Source organism: Bombina bombina, chromosome 2 (assembly GCF_027579735.1).
Source record: "Bombina bombina isolate aBomBom1 chromosome 2, aBomBom1.pri, whole genome shotgun sequence".
Taxonomy (NCBI): Eukaryota; Metazoa; Chordata; class Amphibia; order Anura; family Bombinatoridae; genus Bombina; species Bombina bombina.
The window spans coordinates 828,981,546-829,006,337 of NC_069500.1; the positions used below are offsets into that span (position 1 = coordinate 828,981,546).

General features: G+C 39.5%; 1 long non-coding RNA gene across 1 annotated transcript; it reads left to right on the forward strand.

The window, feature by feature from the left end:
* The first annotated feature begins 42 nt into the window (after nt 1–42).
* LOC128648041 (uncharacterized) lies at nt 43–17,161 on the forward strand. The gene is made up of 2 exons (XR_008400486.1): nt 43–169; nt 17,035–17,161. It is a non-coding gene; the product is annotated as an uncharacterized LOC128648041 (long non-coding RNA).
* Nucleotides 17,162–24,792: the final 7,631 nt, after the last annotated feature.

Sequence of the window (24,792 nt, forward strand, 5' to 3'; positions counted from 1 at the left end):
AATGTAAGATACAATATAAACTTATTATATGTGTTCCCTACAGCTTATTCTCAGCACTTGAGAGAGACAGCTCTGTATGACCCAACCATACCAGCTCAGTACCTGCAAGACTCTGCTCGCTGGGGTTCTTTCCAGTGGAGAGACAGACCTATAAATGGCAAAGAGTTTGGTAGGTAGTGAAGAATATGCTACCCATGATAACTACTTTGTTTATCTATCTATCTATCTATCTATCTATCTATCTATTTATCTATCTATCAGTCAATTTTATACTTAACATTTGCCAGTCCTGTTTGGAACACATTCTTAATTATGTAATATACTTGATAACATATTTAAGGGGCCTTTATTTACTTATCAAATTATACAGCTAATAGGACTTAATAAAAGGAATATGAAACAGACGTGCAGATTTCCATTGTTGGCATTGCTGAATATGGCCACAACATTCAGCTCTCTTCAGAGCAATATTATAATATTATAATATTTATAATTATAATAATATACAACCCCCAAAAGAGCCTGCGTCCATATTTGGCATTCATCTATACAAACAAATGCAGAAAAAAAGAAATCTGCATGTCTAATATGACAGAGTTCTTCATTACTATAGCAATACAAGTGGCATGCTATTGTTTGTGCAATTTGCAATAAGTAATATTGTGACCACACAAGCGCATTACAAGTTGAAAGTGAACACACTCGCCAGATTAGCACAACTCAATACCTTGTGTGAAGGCTAACGGTTAAAATAAATGTACACCAAAGACATCAAAAATACATTAAAATAAACTGTTACACTATCTGATAACATTTATTTTTCTAAATATTAATAACATTTTTTATAAAAAGTATTTGGTATATGACAAGGTATTTGAATAGAAAGAGCTATATTGTATATGTCTAAATATGTGTATGGGTGTGTACACACACATATTATATATATATATGTGTGTGTGTGTGTGTGTGTGTGTTTATTAATATATGTATTTATGAATGTTGTTTCATGTTTTAAGGTATTTGAGTGGAAAGGGCTCAAAGGTGTGTATATATATGTGTATATATGTATGTACATATGTATACTGTATATGTTTATATGTGTATACATATATACACAAATATATATATATATATATATATATATATATATATATATATATATATATATATATATATATATACACACACACAGATAGAAGCACACTCACAGGAACGAACCTTTGTTAGCCTGTTCTATGGTGGTTTACCACCGGGGTGCAGCTTCATTTAGCCCGGTAATGCTTTTCACAGAGTAGAACTTTCCTGTAGTATATCAGTCTGATTCCACCTATTACAGTCAGTAATACCAGGCAATTCCTCTCTGAACAAGGAACATAGCAACCCCAGACGATGAAGGCCAAAACGATCGTCTGGGGTTGCTGTGTTCCTTGTTCAGAGAGGAATTGCCTGGTATTTTGGTGCTGGACTGACCGTAATAGGCGGGATCAGACTGATATACTACAGGAAAGTTCTACTCTGTGAAAAGCATTACTGGGCTAAAAGAAGCTGCATCCAGGTGGTAAATCGCCATAGAACAGGCTAAAAATGATATTGAGCCAGTAGTTCGTTCCTGTGAGTGTGCATCTCTGTGTGTATTTATTCTCCCTATGGGAAAAAGGGGGAAACCAGACTTGGACTCCTTGCTCAGAGTGCTTAGAGGAATATAGCTACACCTCAATGATAAGGCCCAATGAAGGCCGAAACGATCGCCTGGGTTGCTGTGTTCCTTTTTCAGAGAGGAATTTCCTGTTGTTTCGTTACTGGACTGACCGTAATAGGCGGGATCAGACTGATATACTACAGGAAAGTTCTACTTTGTGAAAAGCATTACTGGGCTAAAAGAATCTCTCTCTCTCTCTGTCTCTCTCTCTCTCTGTCTCTCTCTCTCTCTGTCTCTCTCTCGCAGCATGCAGCACTGGGTCTGACTGTTGCGTGTAACATTTATATTACCAGTCTCGCAGTCTGAGTCTTACACACAGAGAATGCTAGTGCAGTGCCACAGCCTGATATGTGGTGCAGAGTTATATATCTCCTCCTGTTGTTATATATATCTCCTCCTGGTGGCCAGGGCCGGATTTGTCATTAGGCACAGTAGGCATGTGCTTACAGGCGCATTGGCAGCAGGGGCGCCACAGAGTCAGTGGAATTTTTATTTATTTATTTTTTTCTAAAAAAAAAAGTTAACTTTTTTTTTTTATGATTTTGCCTAGGAGCACTGAGCACTGCAGTAGTATAGTTTGATTTGAAATTGTACAGTAGTATATAGACCGTAGAGTAGACTACAGTACTAGTAGATAGTTTAGTTAGTCGCTCTGACTGTCTGACAGTACTGACTGGGCGGGCCGGCGGCTGCTGCTTAGCAACTTACTTCTTTTTATCAGAACAGTTACAGAACAGAGCAGAACTAGCAACAACTTTAACAAGTAGGAGTCCTACCCCCCTGACTCCACCTTCAAGTCTCCCCCCTCCAGTCTCCAGTCAGCACAACTTAAGCCGTCTCATCTCGACTCAGTCTGAGTTTTCAGACTCCAGTCCAGTCAGTAAGTGTGCCGCTGTCGGCGCCGCGCATGCGCACCATTGCCGCTGATTTTGTTTGGGGCTGGCCTGGCTGGGCAGCGTCACGCCCACATAACGTGATGCCCTCTGCCTCAGTGTCAGAGTACTAGGCGGGAAAGACAGTGAGCTGACAGAGTGCTCATTGCTGCTGGTCTGAAGTTGTTGGTTGCTCCACCTGCTGACCCTGTTGGAGCCTGTCGCCTGCCCTGGGCCCTGAGACGCCTGTCTGCAGCCTAAGTGACAGTGAGTGACTAAGCGCTGTCTGACAGACTAGTAGTGAGTCCTCTTCTCTGTTCTCTGTCTGTGGTTGTTGTAGCTGCTTAAAGGGACAGTCAAGTCCAAAAAAACTGTCATGATTTAAATAGGACATGCAATTTTAAACAACTTCCCAATTTACTTTTATCACCAATTTTGCTTTGTTCTCTTTGTATTCTTAGTTGAAAGCTAAACCTAGGAGGTTCATATGCTAATTTCTTAGACCTTGAAGACTGCCTCTAATCTGAATACATTTTGACCACTAGAGGGCATTAGTTCACATGTTTCATATAGATAACATTGCACGTAAAGTGACCTAGGAGTGAGCACTGATTGGCTAAACTGCATGTCTTTCAAAAGAACTGAAATAAGGGGGCAGTCAGCAGAGGCTTAGATACAAGATAATTACAGAGGTAAAACGTGTATTATTATAACTGTGTTGGATATGCAAAACTGGGGAATGGGTAATAAAGGGATTATCTTTCTTTTTAAACAACAAAATTCTGGTGTTGACTGTCCCTTTAACTGTCTGCTTTAGTGATATACTTAGTTCTGTGTGTGCAGCATAGTGACAGTCAGACTCAGTCAGTATCAGTAACTAACTAACACAGTAGAACAGTTATTATCTGACTGACTGTCTGTGAGTCTGTGACACAGCATCAAAAACCTAGTGGTATATAGTACAGACTACTACAGTCTAGACTACAGCAAGCACAGACAGTCATACAGAACTAGTTTACTAAAATTAGTGTAAGTTACAGACAGACTCAGTTACAGAGAAAGTAAGTCAGACAGGCTGAAATGGATGATCATGTTTCCAGACCTGAGACAAGGCCCTAATTTTTTTATTTAATTACCCTCTCCGGATTGGGTACAGCCAGAGAAAGGGGCAGGCAGTCAGGCTGTTTGGTTTGCTGCATCACAGACAGTCAGTCAGAATGCTTTTACTGGTGTTAGTTACTGACTGCTGTTTAGTACTATTCTGCAGCAGAGAACTAGTTTACTAACTGTAAGTTACAGTTACAGTCAGAGAGAGTCAGACAGGCTGTGAAATGGAAGATCATGTTTGTTCCAGAGGCTGAGACCAGACCCTAATTTTTTATTTAATTACCCTCTGGGGGGGTCGATCCGATATAAATCGTCGCCCGCAAAAGCCGGCGACGCCAATATTTACGCTGATTTGGTATCCTATATACGGCGTAACCTAGAAGTTACGCGCGTATATTTCTGCCGTCGCCCGTAGTTTTTTGGGCCATAGGCAGGTATACCAAACCAGCGCAGTTTGGTATCCAATATGCAGCGTAAGGACTTACGTGGCGAAAATGGAGAAAACTTACTCCATTTTCACCTCGCCACAAAAAGCAGCCGTAAGAAGCCTTACGCTGACTATTGGAGCCCCGTAACTCCCTAAACTAACTAGAAAATAAACCTAACACCTAACGCATGCGCAATGTCTATCTCCCTGTCAACCGCGATCTGCTAAATAAAACCTAACACCTAACGCATGCGCAATGTCTATCTACCTGTCAACCGCGATCCCCCCCCCCCCCGAAATCCCTAATAAAGTTATTTACCCCTAAACCGCCGCTCCCGGACCCCGCCGCCATCTACATAAACTAACCCCCTACTGTGAGCCCCTAAAACCACCGCCATCTACCTTATCTATCCCCTAATCTGACCCCTTACACCGCCGCCACCTATATAAAAATTATTAACCCCTAATCTAATCCCCCTATACCGCCGCCAGCTATATTAATATTATTAACCCCTAATGTAAGCCCCTTACACCGCCGCCATCTCTATTAAAATGATTAACCCCTAATTTAATCTACCTACCCCGCCGCCAGCTATATTATCTATATTAACCCTAAGTATATTATAGTTAATATAGGTATTACATTATATATATTAACTATATTAACCCTAATTATATTAGGGTTAATATAGTTAATATAGTTACTATAGTATTTATATTAACTATATTAACTCTATCTAACCCTAACTAAAATTATATTAAATTAATCTAATTCATTTATAAACTAAAATATTCCTATTTAAATCTAAATACTTACCTATAAAATAAACCCTAAGATAGCTACAATATAATTAATAATTACATTGTAGCTATGTTAGGGTTAATATTTATTTTACAGGTAAATTGTTAATTATTTTAACTAGGTATAATAGATATTAAATAGTTATTAACTATTTAATATCTACCTAGTTAAAATAATTACCCAATTACCTGTAAAATAAATCCTAACCTAAGTTATAAATACACCTACACTATCAATAAATTTAATAAACTACAAACATCTATCTAAAAATACAATTAAATTAACTAAACTAAATTACAAAAAAAAACAAACACTAAATTACAAAAAATAAAAAAAAGATTACAAAATTTTTAAGCTAATTACACCTATTCTAAGCCCCCTAATAAAATAATAAACCCCCAAAATAAAAAAAATTCCCTGCCCTATTCTAAATTAAACAAATTTCAAAGCTCTTTACCTTACCAGCCCTTAAAAGGGCCTTTTGTGGGGCATGCCCCAAAGAATTCAGCTCTTTTGCATACAACAAATACAATCCCCCCCCCCATTACAACCCACCACCCACAATCCCCTATTCTAAAACCACCCAAACCCCCCTTAAAAAAGCCTAACACTACCCCCCTGAAGATCTCCCTACCTTGTCTTCACCACACCGGGCCGAACTCCTGATCCGATCCGGGCGACGTCGTCCTCCAAGCGGCAAAGAAGAATTCTTCCTCCGGCGATGTCTTCCTCCAAGCGGCAAAGAAGAATTCTTCCTCCGGCGACGTCTTCCTCCAAGCGGCAAAGAAGAATTCTTCCTCCGGCGACGTCTTCCTCCAAGCGGCAGCAAAGTCTTCATTCTTCCGGCGGCATCTTCAATCTTCTTTCTTCGCTCCGCCGCCGCGGAGCATCCATCCCGGCCGACTGCTGTCATTTAAAGGTACCTCATTCGTAGTACAGCAGTCGGCCGGGATGGATGCTCCGCGGCGGCGGAGCGAAGAAAGAAGATTGAAGATGCCGCCGGAAGAATGAAGACTTTGCTGCCGCTTGGAGGAAGACGTCGCCGGAGGAAGAATTCTTCTTTGCCGCTTGGAGGAAGACGTCGCCGAAGGAAGAATTCTTCTTTGCCGCTTGGAGGAAGACATCGCCGGAGGAAGAATTCTTCTTTGCCGCTTGGAGGAAGACATCGCCCGGATCGGATCAGGAGTTCGGCCCGGTGTGGTGAAGACAAGGTAGGGAGATCTTCAGGGGGGTAGTGTTAGGCTTTTTTAAGGGGGGTTTGGGTGGTTTTAGAATAGGGGTATGTGGGTGGTGGGTTGTAATGGGGGGGGGGGGATTGTATTTGTTGTATGCAAAAGAGCTGAATTCTTTGGGGCATGCCCCACAAAAGGCCCTTTTAAGGGCTGGTAAGGTAAAGAACTTTGAAATTTGTTTAATTTAGAATAGGGCAGGGAATTTTTTTTATTTTGGGGGTTTATTATTTTATTAGGGGGCTTAGAATAGGTGTAATTAGCTTAAAAATCTTGTAATCTTTTTTTTATTTTTTGTAATTTAGTGTTTGTTTGTTTTTGTAATTTAGTTTAGTTAATTTAATTGTATTTTTAGATAGATGTTTGTAGTTTATTAAATTTATTGATAGTGTAGGTGTATTTATAACTTAGGTTAGGATTTATTTTACAGGTAATTGGGTAATTATTTTAACTAGGTAGATATTAAATAGTTAATAACTATTTAATATCTATTATACCTAGTTAAAATAATTAACAATTTACCTGTAAAATAAATATTAATCCTAACATAGATACAATGTAATTATTAATTATATTGTAGCTATCTTAGGGTTTATTTTATAGGTAAGTATTTAGATTTAAATAGGAATATTTTAGTTTATAAATGAATTAGATTAATTTAATATAAATTTAGTTAGGGGTGTTAGGGTTAGATAGAGTTAATATAGTTAATATAAATACTATAGTAACTATATTAACCCTAATATAATTAGGGTTAATATAGTTAATATATATAATGTAATAACTATATTAACTATAATATACTTAGGGTTAATATAGATAATATAGCTGGCGGCGGGGTAGGTAGATTAAATTAGGGGTTAATCATTTTAATAGAGATGGCGGCGGTGTTAGGGGCTCACTTTAGGGGGTTATAGATATAATATAGCTGGCGGCGGGGTACGGGAGCGGCGGTTTAGGGGTTAATAACTTTATTAGGTTGCGGCGGGGTACGGGAGCGGCGGTTTAGGGGTTAATAGCTTTTTTATTGTTAGGCTAGTGAGGGGGGATAGCGGATAGAGGGTTAGACAGTGCGGGCTATGTTAGGGAGGCGTGTTAGACAGTGCGGGCTATGTTAGGGAGGCGTGTTAGACAGTGCGGGTGTTTTAGACTTTAGTCAGGTTTTATAGGCGCCGGCAGTTTCTAACGTGGCGCAAGTCACTGGCGACGCCAGAAATTTGTACTTGCGCAGATTTCTGGACATCGCTGGTTTGTCAGACTTACGGCACGTTAGCATCTGACGGCGACCTATATGGGATAGCTCGAGTTGCGAGCTGAAACTGCGGGCGACGCCGGTTCCCTCGCTTGCGCCGCAAACTGCGATCTATATCGGATCGCGCCCTGGATTGGGAACAGCCAGAGAAAAGGGCAGGCAGGCCCATTTCACAGCCTGTGTTTGACTCTCTCTGTAACTGTAACTTACAGTTAGTAAACTAGTTCTGTGCTGTAGGCTAGTACTACAGACAGTCAGTAACTAACACCAGTAAAAGTTATCTGACTGTCTGTGACGCAGCAAACCAAACAGCATGCCTTCCCCTTTCTCTGGCTTCCAGAGGGTAAATAAAAAAATTAATGTCTGGAATCATCCATCTCACTATCTCAGAGTAAATTACTAGTGTGCTAAAAGAACGCGCAACCTGAGTTGCAATATAAATGAACAGGCATGGAAGTTATTTTAGTTTTTGTTCTATCTCAGGAGTGCTGTTCTCTCTCTTCTGATATTTATGCAAATGACTCTTGGGTCTCCCTAAGAGTAATGGGGGAAACCAGACGTGGACTCCTTGCACACATGCCCTTAGAGAGATACAACTGCACCTCACTGACGAGGTCCACAGAAGGCCGAAACGATTGTCTGGGGTTGTTGCTTCCCTTGTTCAGAGAGGAATTGCCTGGTATTTCAGCGCTGGACTGTCATTGGGCAGGATCAGACTGATATGCTACAGGATATTTTTTCTCTGTGAAGGGGCATAGTGTGCTAAAAAAACGCGCACCCTGAGTTGCAATATAAATGAACAGGCATGGAAGTTATTCTAGCTTTTTTTCTATCTCAGGAGTGCTGTTCTCTCTCTTCTGATATTAGAGTAAATTACTATGCTAGGATGCTGACACTAGTCTCAAAGTTTCCAGTAGGAGAAAAAAATTGCACATTGTTTTGCAGAAGGAAAAGTGTTTGAATATATTATGTCTGTCTGAGTCTCAGAGTAATGTATTCAAACACTTTTCCTTCTGCAAAACAATGTCCAATTTTTTTTCTTCCTATAGTAAACTTTGAGACCAGTGTCACCTTCATAGCATAGTAATTACTAAACAAACACATATGTTTTATAGTGAACCGTTCATTTAATTTATGTTTGTAAGTTTACATATTGTATTTCTTTCATGTAATTAGCAAGAGTCCATGAGCTAGTGACGTATGGGATATACATTCCTACCAGGAGGGGCAAAGTTTCCCAAACCTCAAAATGCCTATAAATACACCCCTCACCACACCCACAATTCAGTTTTACAAACTTTGCCTCCGATGGAGGTGGTGAAGTAAGTTTGTGCTAGATTCTACGTTGATATGCGCTCCGCAGCAAGTTGGAGCCCGGTTTTCCTCTCAGCGTGCAGTGAATGTCAGAGGGATGTGAGGAGAGTATTGCCTATTTGAATGCAGTGATCTCCTTCTACGGGGTCTATTTCATAGGTTCTCTGTTATCGGTCGTAGAGATTCATCTCTTACCTCCCTTTTCAGATCGACGATATACTCTTATATATACCATTACCTCTGCTGATTCTCGTTTCAGTACTGGTTTGGCTATCTGCTATATGTAGATGAGTGTCCTGGGGTAAGTAAGTCTTATTTTCTGTGACACTCCAAGCTATGGTTGGGCACTTTGTTTATAAAGTTCTAAATATATGTATTCAAACATTTATTTGCCTTGACTCAGAATGTTCAACTTTCCTTATTTTCAGACAGTCAGTTTCATATTTGGGATAATGCATTTTAATTTAACATTTTTCTTACCTTAAAATTTGACTTTTTCCCTGTGGGCTGTTAGGCTCGCGGGGGCTGAAAATGCTTCATTTTATTGCGTCATTCTTGGCGCGGACTTTTTTGGCGCAAAAATTCTATTTCCGTTTCCGGCGTCATACGTGTCGCCGGAAGTTGCGTCATTTTTTGACTTTATTTTGCGCCAAAAATGTCGGCGTTCCGGATGTGGCGTCATTTTTGGCGCCAAAAAGCATTTAGGCGCCAAATAATGTGGGCGTCTTATTTGGCGCGAAAAAATATGGGCGTCGCTTTTGTCTCCACATTATTTAAGTCTCATTTTTTATTGCTTCTGGTTGCTAGAAGCTTGTTCTTTGGCATTTTTTCCCATTCCTGAAACTGTCATTTAAGGAATTTGATCAATTTTGCTTTATATATATGTTGTTTTTTCTCTTACATATTGCAAGATGTCTCACGTTGCATCTGAGTCAGAAGATACTACAGGAAAATCGCTGTCAAGTGCTGAATCTACCAAAGCTAAGTGTATCTGCTGTAAACTTTTGGTAGCTATTCCTCCAGCTGTTGTTTGTATTGATTGTCATGACAAACTTGTTAAAGCAGATAATATTTCCTTTAGTAAAGTACCATTGCCTGTTGCAGTTCCTTCAACATCTAAGGTGCAGAATGTTCCTGATAATATAAGAGATTTTGTTTCTGAATCCATAAAGAAGGCTATGTCTGTTATTTCTCCTTCTAGTAAACGTAAAAAATCTTTTAAAACTTCTCTCCCTACAGATGAATTTTTAAATGAACATCATCATTCTGATTCTGATGATTCCTCTGGTTCAGAGGATTCTGTCTCAGAGGTTGATGCTGATAAATCTTCATATTTATTTAAAATGGAATTTATTCGTTCTTTACTTAAAGAAGTACTAATTGCTTTAGAAATAGAGGATTCTGGTCCTCTTGATACTAATTCTAAACGTTTAGATAAGGTATTTAAAGCTCCTGTGGTTATTCCAGAAGTTTTTCCTGTTCCTAATGCTATTTCTGCAGTAATTTCCAAAGAATGGGATAATTTGGGTAATTCATTTACTCCTTCTAAACGTTTTAAGCAATTATATCCTGTGCCGTCTAACAGATTAGAATTTTGGGACAAGATCCCTAAAGTTGATGGGGCTATTTCTACCCTTGCTAAACGTACTACTATTCCTACGTCAGATGGTACTTCGTTTAAGGATCCTCTAGATAGGAAAATTGAATCCTTTCTAAGAAAAGCTTATCTGTGTTCAGGTAATCTTCTTAGACCTGCTATATCTTTGGCTGATGTTGCTGCAGCTTCAACTTTTTGGTTGGAAACTTTAGCGCAACAAGTAACACATCGTGATTCTCATGATATTATTATTCTTCTTCAGCATGCTAATAATTTTATCTGTGATGCCATTTTTGATATTATCAGAGTTGATGTTAGGTTTATGTCTCTAGCTATTTTAGCTAGAAGAGCTTTATGGCTTAAAACTTGGAATGCTGATATGGCTTCTAAATCAACTTTACTTTCCATTTCTTTCCAGGGTAACAAATTATTTGGTTCTCAGTTGGATTCCATTATTTCAACTGTTACTGGTGGGAAAGGAACTTTTTTACCACAGGATAAAAAATCTAAAGGTAAAAACAGGGCTAATAATCGTTTTCGTTCCTTTCGTTTCAACAAAGAACAAAAGCCTGATCCTTCATCCTCAGGAGCAGTTTCAGTTTGGAGACCATCTCCAGTCTGGAATAAATCCAAGCCAGCTAGAAAGGCAAAGCCTGCTTCTAAGTCCACATGAAGGTGCGGCCCTCATTCCAGCTCAGCTGGTAGGGGGCAGGTTACGTTTTTCAAGGAAATTTGGATCAATTCTGTTCACAATCTTTGGATTCAGAGCATTGTTTCAGAAGGGTACAGAATTGGTTTCAAGTTGAGACCTCCTGCAAAGAGATTTTTTCTTTCCCGTGTCCCAGTAAATCCAGTAAAAGCTCAAGCATTTCTGAAATGTGTTTTAGATCTAGAGTTGACTGGAGTAATTATGCCAGTTCCAGTTCCGGAACAGGGGATGGGGTTTTATTCAAATCTCTTCATTGTACCAAGGAAGGAGAATTCTTTCAGACCAGTTCTGGATCTAAAAATATTGAATCATTATGTAAGGATACCAACATTCAAGATGGTAACTGTAAGGACTATCTTACCTTTTGTTCAGCAAGGGAATTATATGTCCACAATAGATTTACAAGATGCATATCTGCATATTCCGATTCATCCAGATCATTATCAGTTCCTGAGATTCTCGTTTCTGGACAAGCATTACCAGTTTGTGGCTCTGCCGTTTGGCCTAGCTACAGCTCCAAGAATTTTTACAAAGGTTCTCGGTGCCCTTCTGTCTGTAATCAGAGAACAGGGTATTGTGGTATTTCCTTATTTGGACGATATCTTGGTACTTGCTCAGTCTTTACATTTAGCAGAATCTCATACGAATCGACTTGTGTTGTTTCTTCAAGATCATGGTTGGAGGATCAATTTACCAAAAAGTTCTTTGATTCCTCAGACAAGGGTAACCTTTCTGGGTTTCCAGATGGATTCAGTGTCCATGACTCTGTCTTTAACAGACAAGAGACGTCTAAAGTTGATTGCAGCTTGTCGAAACCTTCAGTCACAATCATTCCCTTCGGTAGCCTTATGCATGGAAATTCTAGGTCTTATGACTGCTGCATCGGACGCGATCCCCTTTGCTCGTTTTCACATGCGACCTCTTCAGCTCTGTATGCTGAAGCAATGGTGCAAGGATTACACGAAGATATCTCAATTAATATCTTTAAAACCGATTGTTCGACACTCTCTAACATGGTGGACAGATCACCATCGTTTAATTCAGGGGGCTTCTTTTGTGCTTCCGACTTGGACTGTAATTTCAACAGATGCAAGTCTCACAGGTTGGGGAGCTGTGTGGGGATCTCTGACGGCACAAGGAGTTTGGGAATCTCAGGAGGTGAGATTACCGATCAATATTTTGGAACTCCGTGCAATTTTCAGAGCTCTTCAGTTTTGGCCTCTTCTGAAGAGAGAATCGTTCATTTGTTTTCAGACAGACAATGTCACAACTGTGGCATACATCAATCATCAAGGAGGGACTCACAGTCCTCTGGCTATGAAAGAAGTATCTCGAATTTTGGTTTGGGCGGAATCCAGCTCCTGTCTAATCTCTGCGGTTCATATCCCAGGTGTAGACAATTGGGAAGCGGATTATCTCAGTCGCCAAACGTTGCATCCGGGCGAATGGTCTCTTCACCCAGAGGTATTTCTTCAGATTGTTCAAATGTAGGAACTTCCAGAAATAGATCTGATGGCGTCCCATCTAAACAAGAAACTTCCCAGGTATCTGTCCAGATCCCGGGATCCTCAGGCGGAGGCAGTGGATGCATTATCACTTCCTTGGAAGTATCATCCTGCCTATATCTTTCCGCCTCTAGTTCTTCTTCCAAGAGTAATCTCCAAGATTCTGAAGGAATGCTCGTTTGTTCTGCTGGTAGCTCCGGCATGGCCTCACAGGTTTTGGTATGCGGATCTTGTCCGGATGGCCTCTTGCCAACCGTGGACTCTTCCGTTAAGACCAGACCTTCTGTCACAAGGTCCTTTTTTCCATCAGGATCTGAAATCCTTAAATTTAAAGGTATGGAGATTGAACGCTTGATTCTTGGTCAAAGAGGTTTCTCTGACTCTGTGATTAATACTATGTTACAGGTTCGTAAATCTGTATCTCGAGAGATATATTATAGAGTCTGGAAGACTTATATTTCTTGGTGTCTTTCTCATCATTTTTCCTGGCATTCTTTTAGAATACCGAGAATTTTACAGTTTCTTCAGGATGGTTTAGATAAGGGTTTGTCCGCAAGTTCTTTGAAAGGACAAATCTCTGCTCTTTCTGTTCTTTTTCACAGAAAGATTGCTATTCTTCCTGATATTCATTGTTTTGTACAAGCTTTGGTTCGTATAAAACCTGTCATTAAGTCAATTTCTCCTCCTTGGAGTTTGAATTTGGTTCTGGGAGCTCTTCAAGCTCCTCCGTTTGAACCTATGCATTCATTGGACATTAAATTACTTTCTTGGAAAGTTTTGTTCCTTTTGGCCATCTCTTCTGCCAGAAGAGTTTCTGAATTATCTGCTCTTTCTTGTGAGTCTCCTTTTCTGATTTTTCATCAGGATAAGGCGGTGTTGCGAACTTCTTTTGAATTTTTACCTAAAGTTGTGAATTCCAACAACATTAGTAGAGAAATTGTGGTTCCTTCATTATGTCCTAATCCTAAGAATTCTAAGGAGAAATCGTTGCATTCTTTGGATGTTGTTAGAGCTTTGAAATATTATGTTGAAGCTACGAAATCTTTTTCGTAAGACTTCTAGTCTATTTGTTATCTTTTCCGGTTCTAGGAAAGGCCAGAAAGCTTCTGCCATTTCTTTGGCATCTTGGTTGAAATCTTTAATTCATCTTGCCTATGTTGAGTCGGGTAAAACTCCGCCTCAGAGAATTACAGCTCATTCTACTAGGTCAGTTTCTACTTCCTGGGCGTTTAGGAATGAAGCTTCGGTTGACCAGATCTGCAAAGCAGCAACTTGGTCCTCTTTGCATACTTTTACTAAATTCTACCATTTTGATGTATTTTCTTCTTCTGAAGCAGTTTTTGGTAGAAAAGTACTTCAGGCAGCGGTTTCAGTTTGAATCTTCTGCTTATGTTTTTCGTTAAACTTTATTTTGGGTGTGGATTATTTTCAGCAGGAATTGGCTGTCTTTATTTTATCCCTCCCTCTCTAGTGACTCTTGTGTGGAAAGATCCACATCTTGGGTAGTCATTATCCCATACGTCACTAGCTCATGGACTCTTGCTAATTACATGAAAGAAAACATAATTTATGTAAGAACTTACCTGATAAATTCATTTCTTTCATATTAGCAAGAGTCCATGAGGCCCGCCCTTTTTTGTGGTGGTTATGATTTTGTATAAAGCACAATTATTCCAATTCCTTATTTTATATGCTTTCGCACTTTTTTATCACCCCACTTCTTGGCTATTCGTTAAACTGAATTGTGGGTGTGGTGAGGGGTGTATTTATAGGCATTTTGAGGTTTGGGAAACTTTGCCCCTCCTGGTAGGAATGTATATCCCATACGTCACTAGCTCATGGACTCTTGCTAATATGAAAGAAATGAATTTATCAGGTAAGTTCTTACATAAATTATGTTTTTCTTTATTGTGATTTTGCATAGAGTTAAAATTAATACTGTACTTACCTTGTTACCTTAAAGGGACACTGTACCCAAAAAAATTCTTTTGTGATTCAGATTGAGCATGAAATTTTAAGTAACTTTCTAATTTACTCCTATTATCAAATTTTCTTCATTCTCTTGGTATCTTTATTTGAAATGCAAGAATGTAAGTTTAGATGCCGGCCCATTTTTGGTGAACAACCTGGGTTGTCCTTGCTGATTGGTGGATAAATTCATCCACCAATAAAAAAGTGCTGTCCAGAGTACTGAAACAAAAAAAAAAAGCTTAGATGCCTTCTTTTTCAAATAATGATAGCAAGAGAACGAAGAAAAATTGATAATAGGAGTAAATTAGAAAGTTGCTTAAAATTGCATGCTCTTTCTGAATTACAAAAGAAAAAATTTGGGTTCAGTGTCCCTTTAAGCTTTATAGTGTTACAACTAATATTTCTTTTTAGTTGTCCTAAATAATAATAAAAAGTTTTTTTCACTTTTCTTTTTTTGTGTGTGTGTGGGGGGGAGCTTCAGAATTTTGTGCCTACAGGCACCTGAGATGTAAATTCGGCCCTTCTGGTGGCTGGTACATAATATGGTTATTACCCCTATCGTTGCATGTATCATCTGTCTGCCTGCCATGATCACAACTCGTTTCACACATTAACATATTTCAATTTTCAATGTAAAACTTTATTGCCCTTTTGACTACCACCAGTATTATTTCTGCATCATGTGAGGCTTTATTCACTGTTTCTACTCTCTGCATAAAGAACAATGTATCTGCTTTCTATGGGGGCAGAACTCAGCCTAAATCTTATAACTATAAGACAGTTCAATTATGATACTTATGTTCACAGTACTCTACAACTATATTATATAAATTATATATAATGCCCTCTGCTACTGAACAAGAAATCAAAGTAAGGTCTATACAGGTGGCCCTCGGTTTACAACGGTTCAATTTGCACCGTTTCAGAATAACAACCTTTTTTTCAGTCATGTGACTGTTATTGAAAAGCATTGAGAAGCAGTGCATTGATTAAAATAGCCAGTAGGTGGAGCTGTCTGCTTGTGTTGCAGCAAAGATATGCAAGCCAAGCAAGCTTAAATTAATCAGTTTAACCAGACCTGAGCTATCGAGCAGCTTGCAAAGGAACAAGATCTTCCTGTCTATAAATCAGTCCAGATTGGAATGCATAGAAAGAACTGTTTGCAGAAAAATGCAAGTAAAGTCTGTGTTGTGTGATTATTTTATTAGGTTTTATAATGCTGTTTAGCAAATGTTTTTGTTCATTTAACTTAGTTTAATTATATATTCTGTGTTGTGTGATTATTTTATTAGGTTTATAATACTGTTTAAGTCTTCATTTCAAAGCTTTGAAAATAATGTATTAGGTGTTACTTATGCCAATTTTGAGAGGGGCTTGGAACCTAACTCTCCTCACTTCCCATTGACTTACATTATCAACTGGGTTTCAATTTACAACGGTTTAGATTTACAACCATTCCTTCTGGAACCTAACCCCGGCTTAAACTGAGGGCTACCTGTATATAAGGATATCATATTCTTCATCAGTCACTACACATTAGGTGAGATTATGCCAGACTGGCTCAAAACATTGTTCTCCTGAGCCTGGCCCTAGGTCCAAGAATTAAATGACACCCCCATATTTTTGTCCACTACCAAACATTGTCAGCAATGAATATATACACATGCAAGTCCTGGTGAACATTTCCTAAAAAACGTCACAGTATACCCTGACCAAAAAAATATTATGGCCGTGCGGGTGGGGGTAGGGTGGTGGGAGCAGAATGTTGAGTGCCTAGGGCAGCACAAAACCTAAATATGCCACTGCTTGACAGGGTTATCAATCGCAGAAGCATTTTAGGACTATGATTACTGGAAAAACACACTGACAATACCGGTTGACATTCAGAAATTGTTATCTCTCAAAAACAAGAGCAAAATTTTGATTAACTCTATGTGCCTCTATGTCTTACTGCCATAAATAAGTAGATAATACCCGTTTGCTAAATCACTTTAAAATGCTGCAGCAAAGCTGGCAAGAAAATATCACCTAAACATCTCTATGGAAAAACGGAAGATATTTTACCTTTAAGATGTCTTCATCTTACAAGAATAAGTGCTCTGTGAACAGTTATAATTCAGCTACTGTCCAGCCGTAAGTTGAAAAAACCCCACAAAAAAACAATAGCCAATAAGCATCAGCAGTGCTGAGGTCATTCTATGCTTTGCCGTGATCTCATGAGATTTCACTGAAATCCCTTGAGATTTCATAGTAAACTTCCTTAAACTGAATAGGGAAATATCATGACTGCACATACCATATACATACTCTTTTGCAAGCCCTGGGACTAGTATTGTGATTGGCTGCTTAAAGTCCATTTAAAATGGAGTGTGAGTACTTAAGTCATTTTTAGGTAAATATCTTCATTTTTTACATAGAGATATTCAGGTGATATTTTCTAGTCTGCTTTTGACAGCTATGTTGAATTGCTTTCAAGTGCTTCAACATTTGGGTGTGGGATTTCTAGAATTGACCTGGTACCGGTTAATCCACTCATCTTTTGTTTTTCAGTTGTGAACAGGCACAAATTTGGTACAGAAGAATCGTGGGAAAAAGTTGCATGACAAATATGAAAATTTGCAAGATAAAATAATAACCTGATCTCCATGAATCAATAAAGATTATTTGCTGAACTTGATGTGTAAGAAAACAATGTATTATATGATGTGTAGTTTCAAGAGAATCCAGCATATACGTGTGTTAATTTGATTGCTCTGTTTAATAAACCAGCATATTTCTCTGAACTATATTCAAACATTCTATAATTATAAATGTTGATTTGAATTAAACATATATGTTCCAATAGACAAAAGACAGGAAACTCAGAACTAAAAAACTATTTATACATGATAGATAGGGTTGCTATTCAACACTGTAGATTTACATGATCAACAAATGCAAGATAACAAGACAATGCAATAGCACTAAGTCTGAACTTCAAATGAGTAGAAGATTTTTTTTCGGACAATTTTAAAAGTTATGTCTTTTTCCACTCCCCCTGTACCATGTGACAGCCATCAGCCAATCACAAATGCATACACGTACCATGTGACAGCAATCAGCCATTCACAAATGCATACACACTTATTCTTGCACATGCTCAGTAGGAGCTGGTGACTCAAAAAGTTTAAATATAAAAAGACTGTGCACATTTTGTTAATAGAAGTAAATTAGAAAGCTGTTTAAAATTGCATGCTCTATCTGAATAATGAAAGTTTAATTTTCATTGAGTGTCTCTTTAAGTTGGTACTTGTGTAGTTTTAAGGTTAAAGGGACATTAAACCTAAAAAATTTTTTTATGATTTAGATAGAGAATAAAATTTTAAACAACATCGCAATTTACTTCTTTTAATTAATTTGCTTAATTCTTTAGATATTCTCTGTTGAAGAAAAAGTAATGCACATGGGTGAGCCAATCACACGAGGCATCTATGTGCAGCCACCAATCAGCAGCTTCTGAGCCTACCTGCTTTTCAACAAAAGATATCAAGAAAATGAAGCAAATTAGATAATAGAAGTAAATTGGAAATTGTTTAAAATGGCATGATCTTTCTAAAACATGAAAGAAAAAATGGGTTTCATGACCCTTTAAGATCAATGTACTAATCAATGTACTGATGTATGATTAAGGGGGAGACCTCGAAACATCACTTATTTGTTTTTATGCTGTTACCAATAAAGTGAAACGTTTATAATAGTGCTGTGGACCATCTACGTGTTTTATCACGTTTTGGGGAAAAGGCAGTACCCCAGGTCTTCACGTGCACTGTAGTGGTTCTACTCTTTCCTATATCACTTGTGGATATTTAAGATCAATGTAGGTAATAAGAATAAACATAGAAAGAAATACTCTGTTATGGTGAAAATTATGTGTGGGATTAAAATATGAAATAAACTATGACTTTAAAAATAGTCCTGTCAGTTTTCTGAGTTATGCTGCATTTATGGTTTTATATACTAAGCATGGTCACTAAACCATTAAAGAAACAACTTTCAGATTAGTTTGCCATCTGTCCAGGTTTCACTGGGACAGTCCTGGAATAGAAAGGTAAACCTAGGGCCAAACTCATAGTGAGAGAAAGTAACAGAGAAAGAGTAACAGGTGAAGAAACACATAACCCCATTCAGGGGAAAGAAATTACACTGGGACTGGGAGATGAGTGGTTGTGAATATGGAGTGAGGAGCAAATTATATGGGTAACCACACCCACCCCATGCCGCTCAAGAAATGCCCTGGAAACCGTTAAGAAAAAGGTTGTAACCACCCTTAACGCTCAAGCTGCAATAATGGGGAAAAAATCGCAACCATCTGCCATTTTACAAGAAAGTCGTACAATAAACAATGCAGTACCGAAACAACATTACCAAATTGAAACAAATTTGTCAGATTAAATAAGATACAAAAGAATAACTTCCGTTTAACTGCTTCCAGAAGAACGCAACCAGCCCCAGTGTCTCTTGTACTGTATGTAGTCTAAATCTGTGTAGAATAGCAGCACAATTTCGATCTGGTCAATTAGGACTCTTTCTCTATTAAAGGGACACTCATGTCAAAATAAACTTTTATGATTCAGATAGAACATGCAGTTTTAAATACACTTTCCAATTTACTTCCATTATCAAATTTTGCAGTCTTTTTTATTCACACCTTCTGGGTAACAAGATCCTACTGAGCATGTGCAAAAGCTCACAGGGTAAAAGTATACTAGTCTGTGATTGGCTGATGTCTGTCACATGTTACAGGGGGCCGGAAAATGGGAGAAAAAATTAATTTGTCAGAAAAAAAAAATCTGCTGCTTATTTGAAATTTAGAGTAGGTGTTAAATCATTGACTTTTTATTATGCACTTCTTAATTATGTAATTCTACTGCCTTGAGTGGTCCTTTAAGGAATCCATCCTCTGTAAATTCCTTGTTAAATATCTTCAATCAGCAATACCTCAATGGGGAAAACAACCAATACAATAATGCAAGGTGGCGCTAAATGGAATGTACTCACAAGAAGGTGTGTTAATGATGCGCCTTTATTAAAAAAAAAACTGACGGAATCTTCTTATCCTCAAAAAGAATTTCAGTTTAATAAAATACTTTGCAAAAAGCTGAATACAAATAAAAACACTCAACTAGTTCCGATTAACCTGCTAAGCTTCATTTTATTTACTCTTGAAAAGGTGGTTTGTTCACCGAAACAAAGCAGGAGCTTTACATTTTTGCAGCTGCTGCATTGCTATATATTATTGTTTAGTGCTTTTTTAAATATATTTTGTGTAACTGTAAAAAAATGCAAAAATGTAAAGCCCACGTGATCTATCATGCACACTAACTCCAAACAAATTATACAGCTGTAAAAAGTGCCGATACATACTGATCTGTCACAAGCTGTGAGAATACCTGAGCTCCAAGATGGCGGCGCCCAGTATGAAGTGGCGGAGCTTCAGTATCTGGCACCTATAAGCTATTAAAACAGGAAAAATACTTTGAAAAGAGCTGCAGGAGATGCAATGCAATAACATAGTGAGTAGTTAATATTATTTTATACTTGGGTACAGAAGTTTAATGTCTCTTTAAGGGGAAACCAATTTTACAGTACACTTTCCCTTTAAAGGGATATAAAAGTTCAAAAAGAAAATGCTCTGATGTGTTATAATATTTTATTATTGCTTAGATATTTATTTGCGTTTAATGCCTGCAAAGGCAAATTCAACTCCAGAGCAGCAATGTACTACTACTACTACTACTACGTAGATATGCTTTTCAACAAAGGATGAAAATGAACAAAGAAAAGATGATAAAATTGTGAAGTCTCTTAAAATCGGATGCGCTTCTGAACCTTGAAAGTTTAATTTTGCTTTGCATGTCCTTTTAAGACACAATTGATGTGGGGGCGGAGCTAGCCGTCAAGCTGGAGAGACGTGTCTAGAGAGAGTTCCTTACTATCCACCTAAAGATAATTATAAAACAGACGTTTAAAATTGCTTTTTTCTCCTCTCTAGAGGAGAACCTTCAATGTTTATACTCCTGCTAGCAGTGAATAACCCGATTACACCGTGACAGCTGCACTACCTACTGACAGAAGGTCTTCAACCTCTCCACACTGCGGCCTGCTCCGATCTAAACCAGTGCAGACACCCGGCTGATCGCTGCAGCAAAGGCAAAGCATACCAGACATCCCGACACACAGCCCCACTTGTGGGTAAAAGAAGGCCAGACTCAATCACTACTGCTGCCCGGAGGGTCGGGGCTCCGCTCCGGTGCAGCAGGCTGTGGACAGTAGCAGAGATCCTAAGAGGGACCGGAGATCCAACGCATACAAAAGCCGCAACGAACAACGAGACTCACCTCTGGCTGCTTGTCCTATCTAGAGGTGAGGGAGAGACCCGTGTGGGACTAGCGGGTGAAAACTTGAGAGGTCGGAGACCCTAAACCACGCCGCAACTTTTTGGCTCGAACCGCTGCCATCTTAAGCGCCTGCGGTGCAGGCCTAGCGAGGCATCTAAACTGCAGAGACCAGGTGAGAAGGGGGTATTAAGACAGCCTGAATCCCTGTTGCCCTGCCCGGCGGCACACACTTGACCCACTCCACGTCTGCTAGCAACTAGAACACCACGCAGACAACTTCAGCACATTCCAAAGTGCGGCCTCATAATAGTTTATTAACGCAGCGCCATACATACACAAAGGGGCAACAAACTGAGCAACATTTTACTCTACTGCTCATAAACGGTGGAAACTCTTGCCCACTACAGCACGAGACCACTTAACGTCCATAACTACTCTGTTTGGCTCCCTCAAGAACTGACTTCCCTGCAGAGGCCAATAATTCTACACTTTTGAGATCACTACTCATACCACCATATACAGTGCATACTGTACTTGAAATTAGAACAGAAGAAAGACCTCCCGGGCACCTACCCCTCTACCTTTACTTAAACAGGACGCTTGTCAACTACAGTAGGCCTTAACCTCTCTCCCTACCATTTCCCACCTGGCTCCACAGGTGGGTCATATCCTCATTCCCTTTTCCCACTTTGTCGAGAGGAGACACATCCCCTGGGGAGAGGGGTACATAATCAAGACTATCACAGCTGTCTGACAAGCTCTCAGAAATAAGGGGTAAAAACTATGTAAAATACATCCATTGCAGAAGAGGCCACCATTTCTTTTCTACCGCTGATGTACCCAGCAGTGCAGGACAAAGTTTTATGATAGCAGACCTCTAGGCCACGTAGCTCTCAAGAGGACATATATTTTCGTTTAAAAAGCAAATCTTTTAACAGCATGTAACTAAACCCCAAGTGTTTGTGGCCCCGCCGGTCAATGTTTCTTCATTAACATATGTGAGGCAAGCAGGCCCTCCACAGTGATATATACGTACCAATTGAATATCTTGTATCTCATAGCAACAGAATGTCGCAAGCCTACAAAAGGAAACAGAAGCCCCAAGCCACACCAAAGAGAACTGTTGCTGATCACTTCCAGCGTCATGCTAGCGCCCTCCAACCGGGCTCAGAAGATGAATACTCAGATGCTGGGAGTGCTTCAGACACTCAAACTAGATCATTACTAAAACAGAAAGCAACACAAGTCCTGGGAACGTCCGATAGTCCCAATAATAATATGATAGAAGCCATTCAGTTCCTATTATCCTCCCACCACGACTCCCTGACCAAGAGATTTGACAGGTCTCATGCGGACTTAAAGAGAGATATTGGCCTCATAGGGGAGCGAACTGACGCGCTCGAGCGCAAACAGGAAGACCTAGCAATAGATCACACCAACCTACTCGGCTATTCCCAGTCTCTAGCCATTCAAATCACAGATCTAGAGTTAAAACTGGCAGATCTAGAAGATAGATCCCGCCGGAACAATATCCGCATTAAAGGCATCCCGGAATCAGTTCTACCACAAGACCTAGAAAAATATCTCCAGGGACTGTTTGAAGCAGTACTGGGACCTGCAACAGGCTCTGAAACCCTTATAGATAGAGCCCACCGGGCCCTTAGAGCTCGCTCTGCAGATGGAGGCCAACCAAGGGACGTTATAGCGAAGCTCCACTACTACACTTATAGAGAAAAAATATTCAGAGCTCTAGCCAGGGATAAACGCCTACCTGAAGAATATGCCGGTCTGCAAGTCTATCCTGACCTCTCCACCCATACACTACAGATTCGCAGACACTACCAGCCCTATACAAAAATACTGAGGGAGAAAGAATTAAAATACAGATGGGGTTTCCCAGTACGCCTCTTCATTACCAAAGATGGCCAGCAATATATGGCTTCCACTCCACAACAGGCCCGTGAATTACTCCAAAAATGGAACTTACTCCCTACTGACGGAGAGGATCACCCTTCTGCCCCGGGATCGACTTCTGGACTAAGAGCATCGGCTCCGCCATGGAAGCCTTTACCACAAAGACCCCCTAGCACTGCTGGACATTCTAATGAGACCTTCAAGAAGCACAGAAACCCTACTGGTCCACACCAAGACTCAGACCCATATAGAGCCTGCTTTTATGTGCTATGTTCTACGTTCTCTAATTTATACTACCTCTGCTGAACCTCCTGAGAGAAACTACCAACTCATCACAGGAGGAAACATTCCCTAACCCCTGAAAGTCTATCTTATGGATTGAAAAGAATGAAGACGGGTGAGATCTAAGCTATTGTATAGTGTAATTTATCTGTTTCCCTTTGTTTTTCTTTTTGCCTACATGAGCATTTATAATGGACTTTAGATATGTTGGTTTTTTTCTGGTTCTCCTATTACTGCTCACATGCACATTGTTATGGTTTATTACTACAATGGACACCTACCATAAACTTCCTCGTATGTTTTGCCACTGCTTACCTATACAATGGACACTTATTAGAGACTTTAAACATGGCTGTTCTCTTCTTGTATTGTCCACACATATACTGTTACTCATTATGTAAACTATGGGAATTGACTAGGTTTGTCTCTTGTTATTGAATCACATACTTATCTCTGATATTACAGAACCGACCTATACACTTAAAAACATTGAATACCCCTAAACTCACCTACCTGACCATCCCAGATACCCGAGCATGACGGAAGTTGAGCTTAGACCAAACCTACCCCTAAATGATATGACCATCTCTCCCGAGAGGATCTATCATTGGCTGACTTTGCCCTACGACCAGATCATGTTTTAACTCTCCCTGTGACACCCTATCCTCTATAGAGACTACTGAGACATTTTATTTCACTCTCCTATGGGCCCAACATGAGAAGATTGCCCCAACCCTACTGAGATCACTACTGGCAGATCTTGACTATTGCAGTTCACTGACTTTTAACTAGCGACTCACAGCCTAGTGAATCACACCATGATATTAGTCCCGAATGTCAATACCACCACTAGGGAGAACTTAATTATATGACACATAGAGTATATTATTGGACGGGAAAAGTTTAGTTATACCTAGCAGGGGAGTGGTGACTGGGAAGTTTTTAATCACTCGATGTTAGATTATCAAACATAATCCACAGTTCCTCCTGTTGAAATTGAAATTGTAATTAATGTTTTATTAAGAGGTTTACAGAGTTAATTGTTATCTTATATATGACATACATGTTTCACATATGTATCTTAAGCTTTACTTTCTTTCTTTCATCTTGACTATTTCTCTCTCCTTTTCCTTTCTCCTCTTTACTTCTTCTTACATTTGGCTCCAAACCGGCAGGGCCATGAACCCCTCTCCGCTTAGCTCCCCCCCAGTTTATTAGTTGTGCCCCACTAGCATAGACCAGTAGGTGCACTCATTGCGAAAGTGTAAGCTCACCACTTTCAGCCAGTTACTGAGGCTCTTTAATTTTTGCACACCACCTCTCTCGTTCCAAAACGTCCCACGGGCCCCTAGGCACCACTACCAACGCCCAGACCTCTATAATTCCCAATTAAGAACATGCTTGTACTCCAATTAACTCAAGGAGTCTCGCCCACACCCCCAAAATGATCCCTATACGCATAGCTACGCTAAACGCGCAAGGCCTTAACTCTCCCACTAAGAGAAAACTATTTCAGCAATATATCCTGATACACAAGGTTCACATTCTGTTCCTACAAGAGACTCATTGGATGGGGGAGCCCTGTGTCTCTGGACTCTCCCAGCACTACCCAGTCTGTGAAACTGCTTCTAACCTAGAAAGTAAAAATAAAGGAGTTGCCATCTTGATTAGTAGAGAACTGTCATTTAACTTGGAGTATATCGAAAGAGACAGTGAGGGCAGATTTTTGATCCTC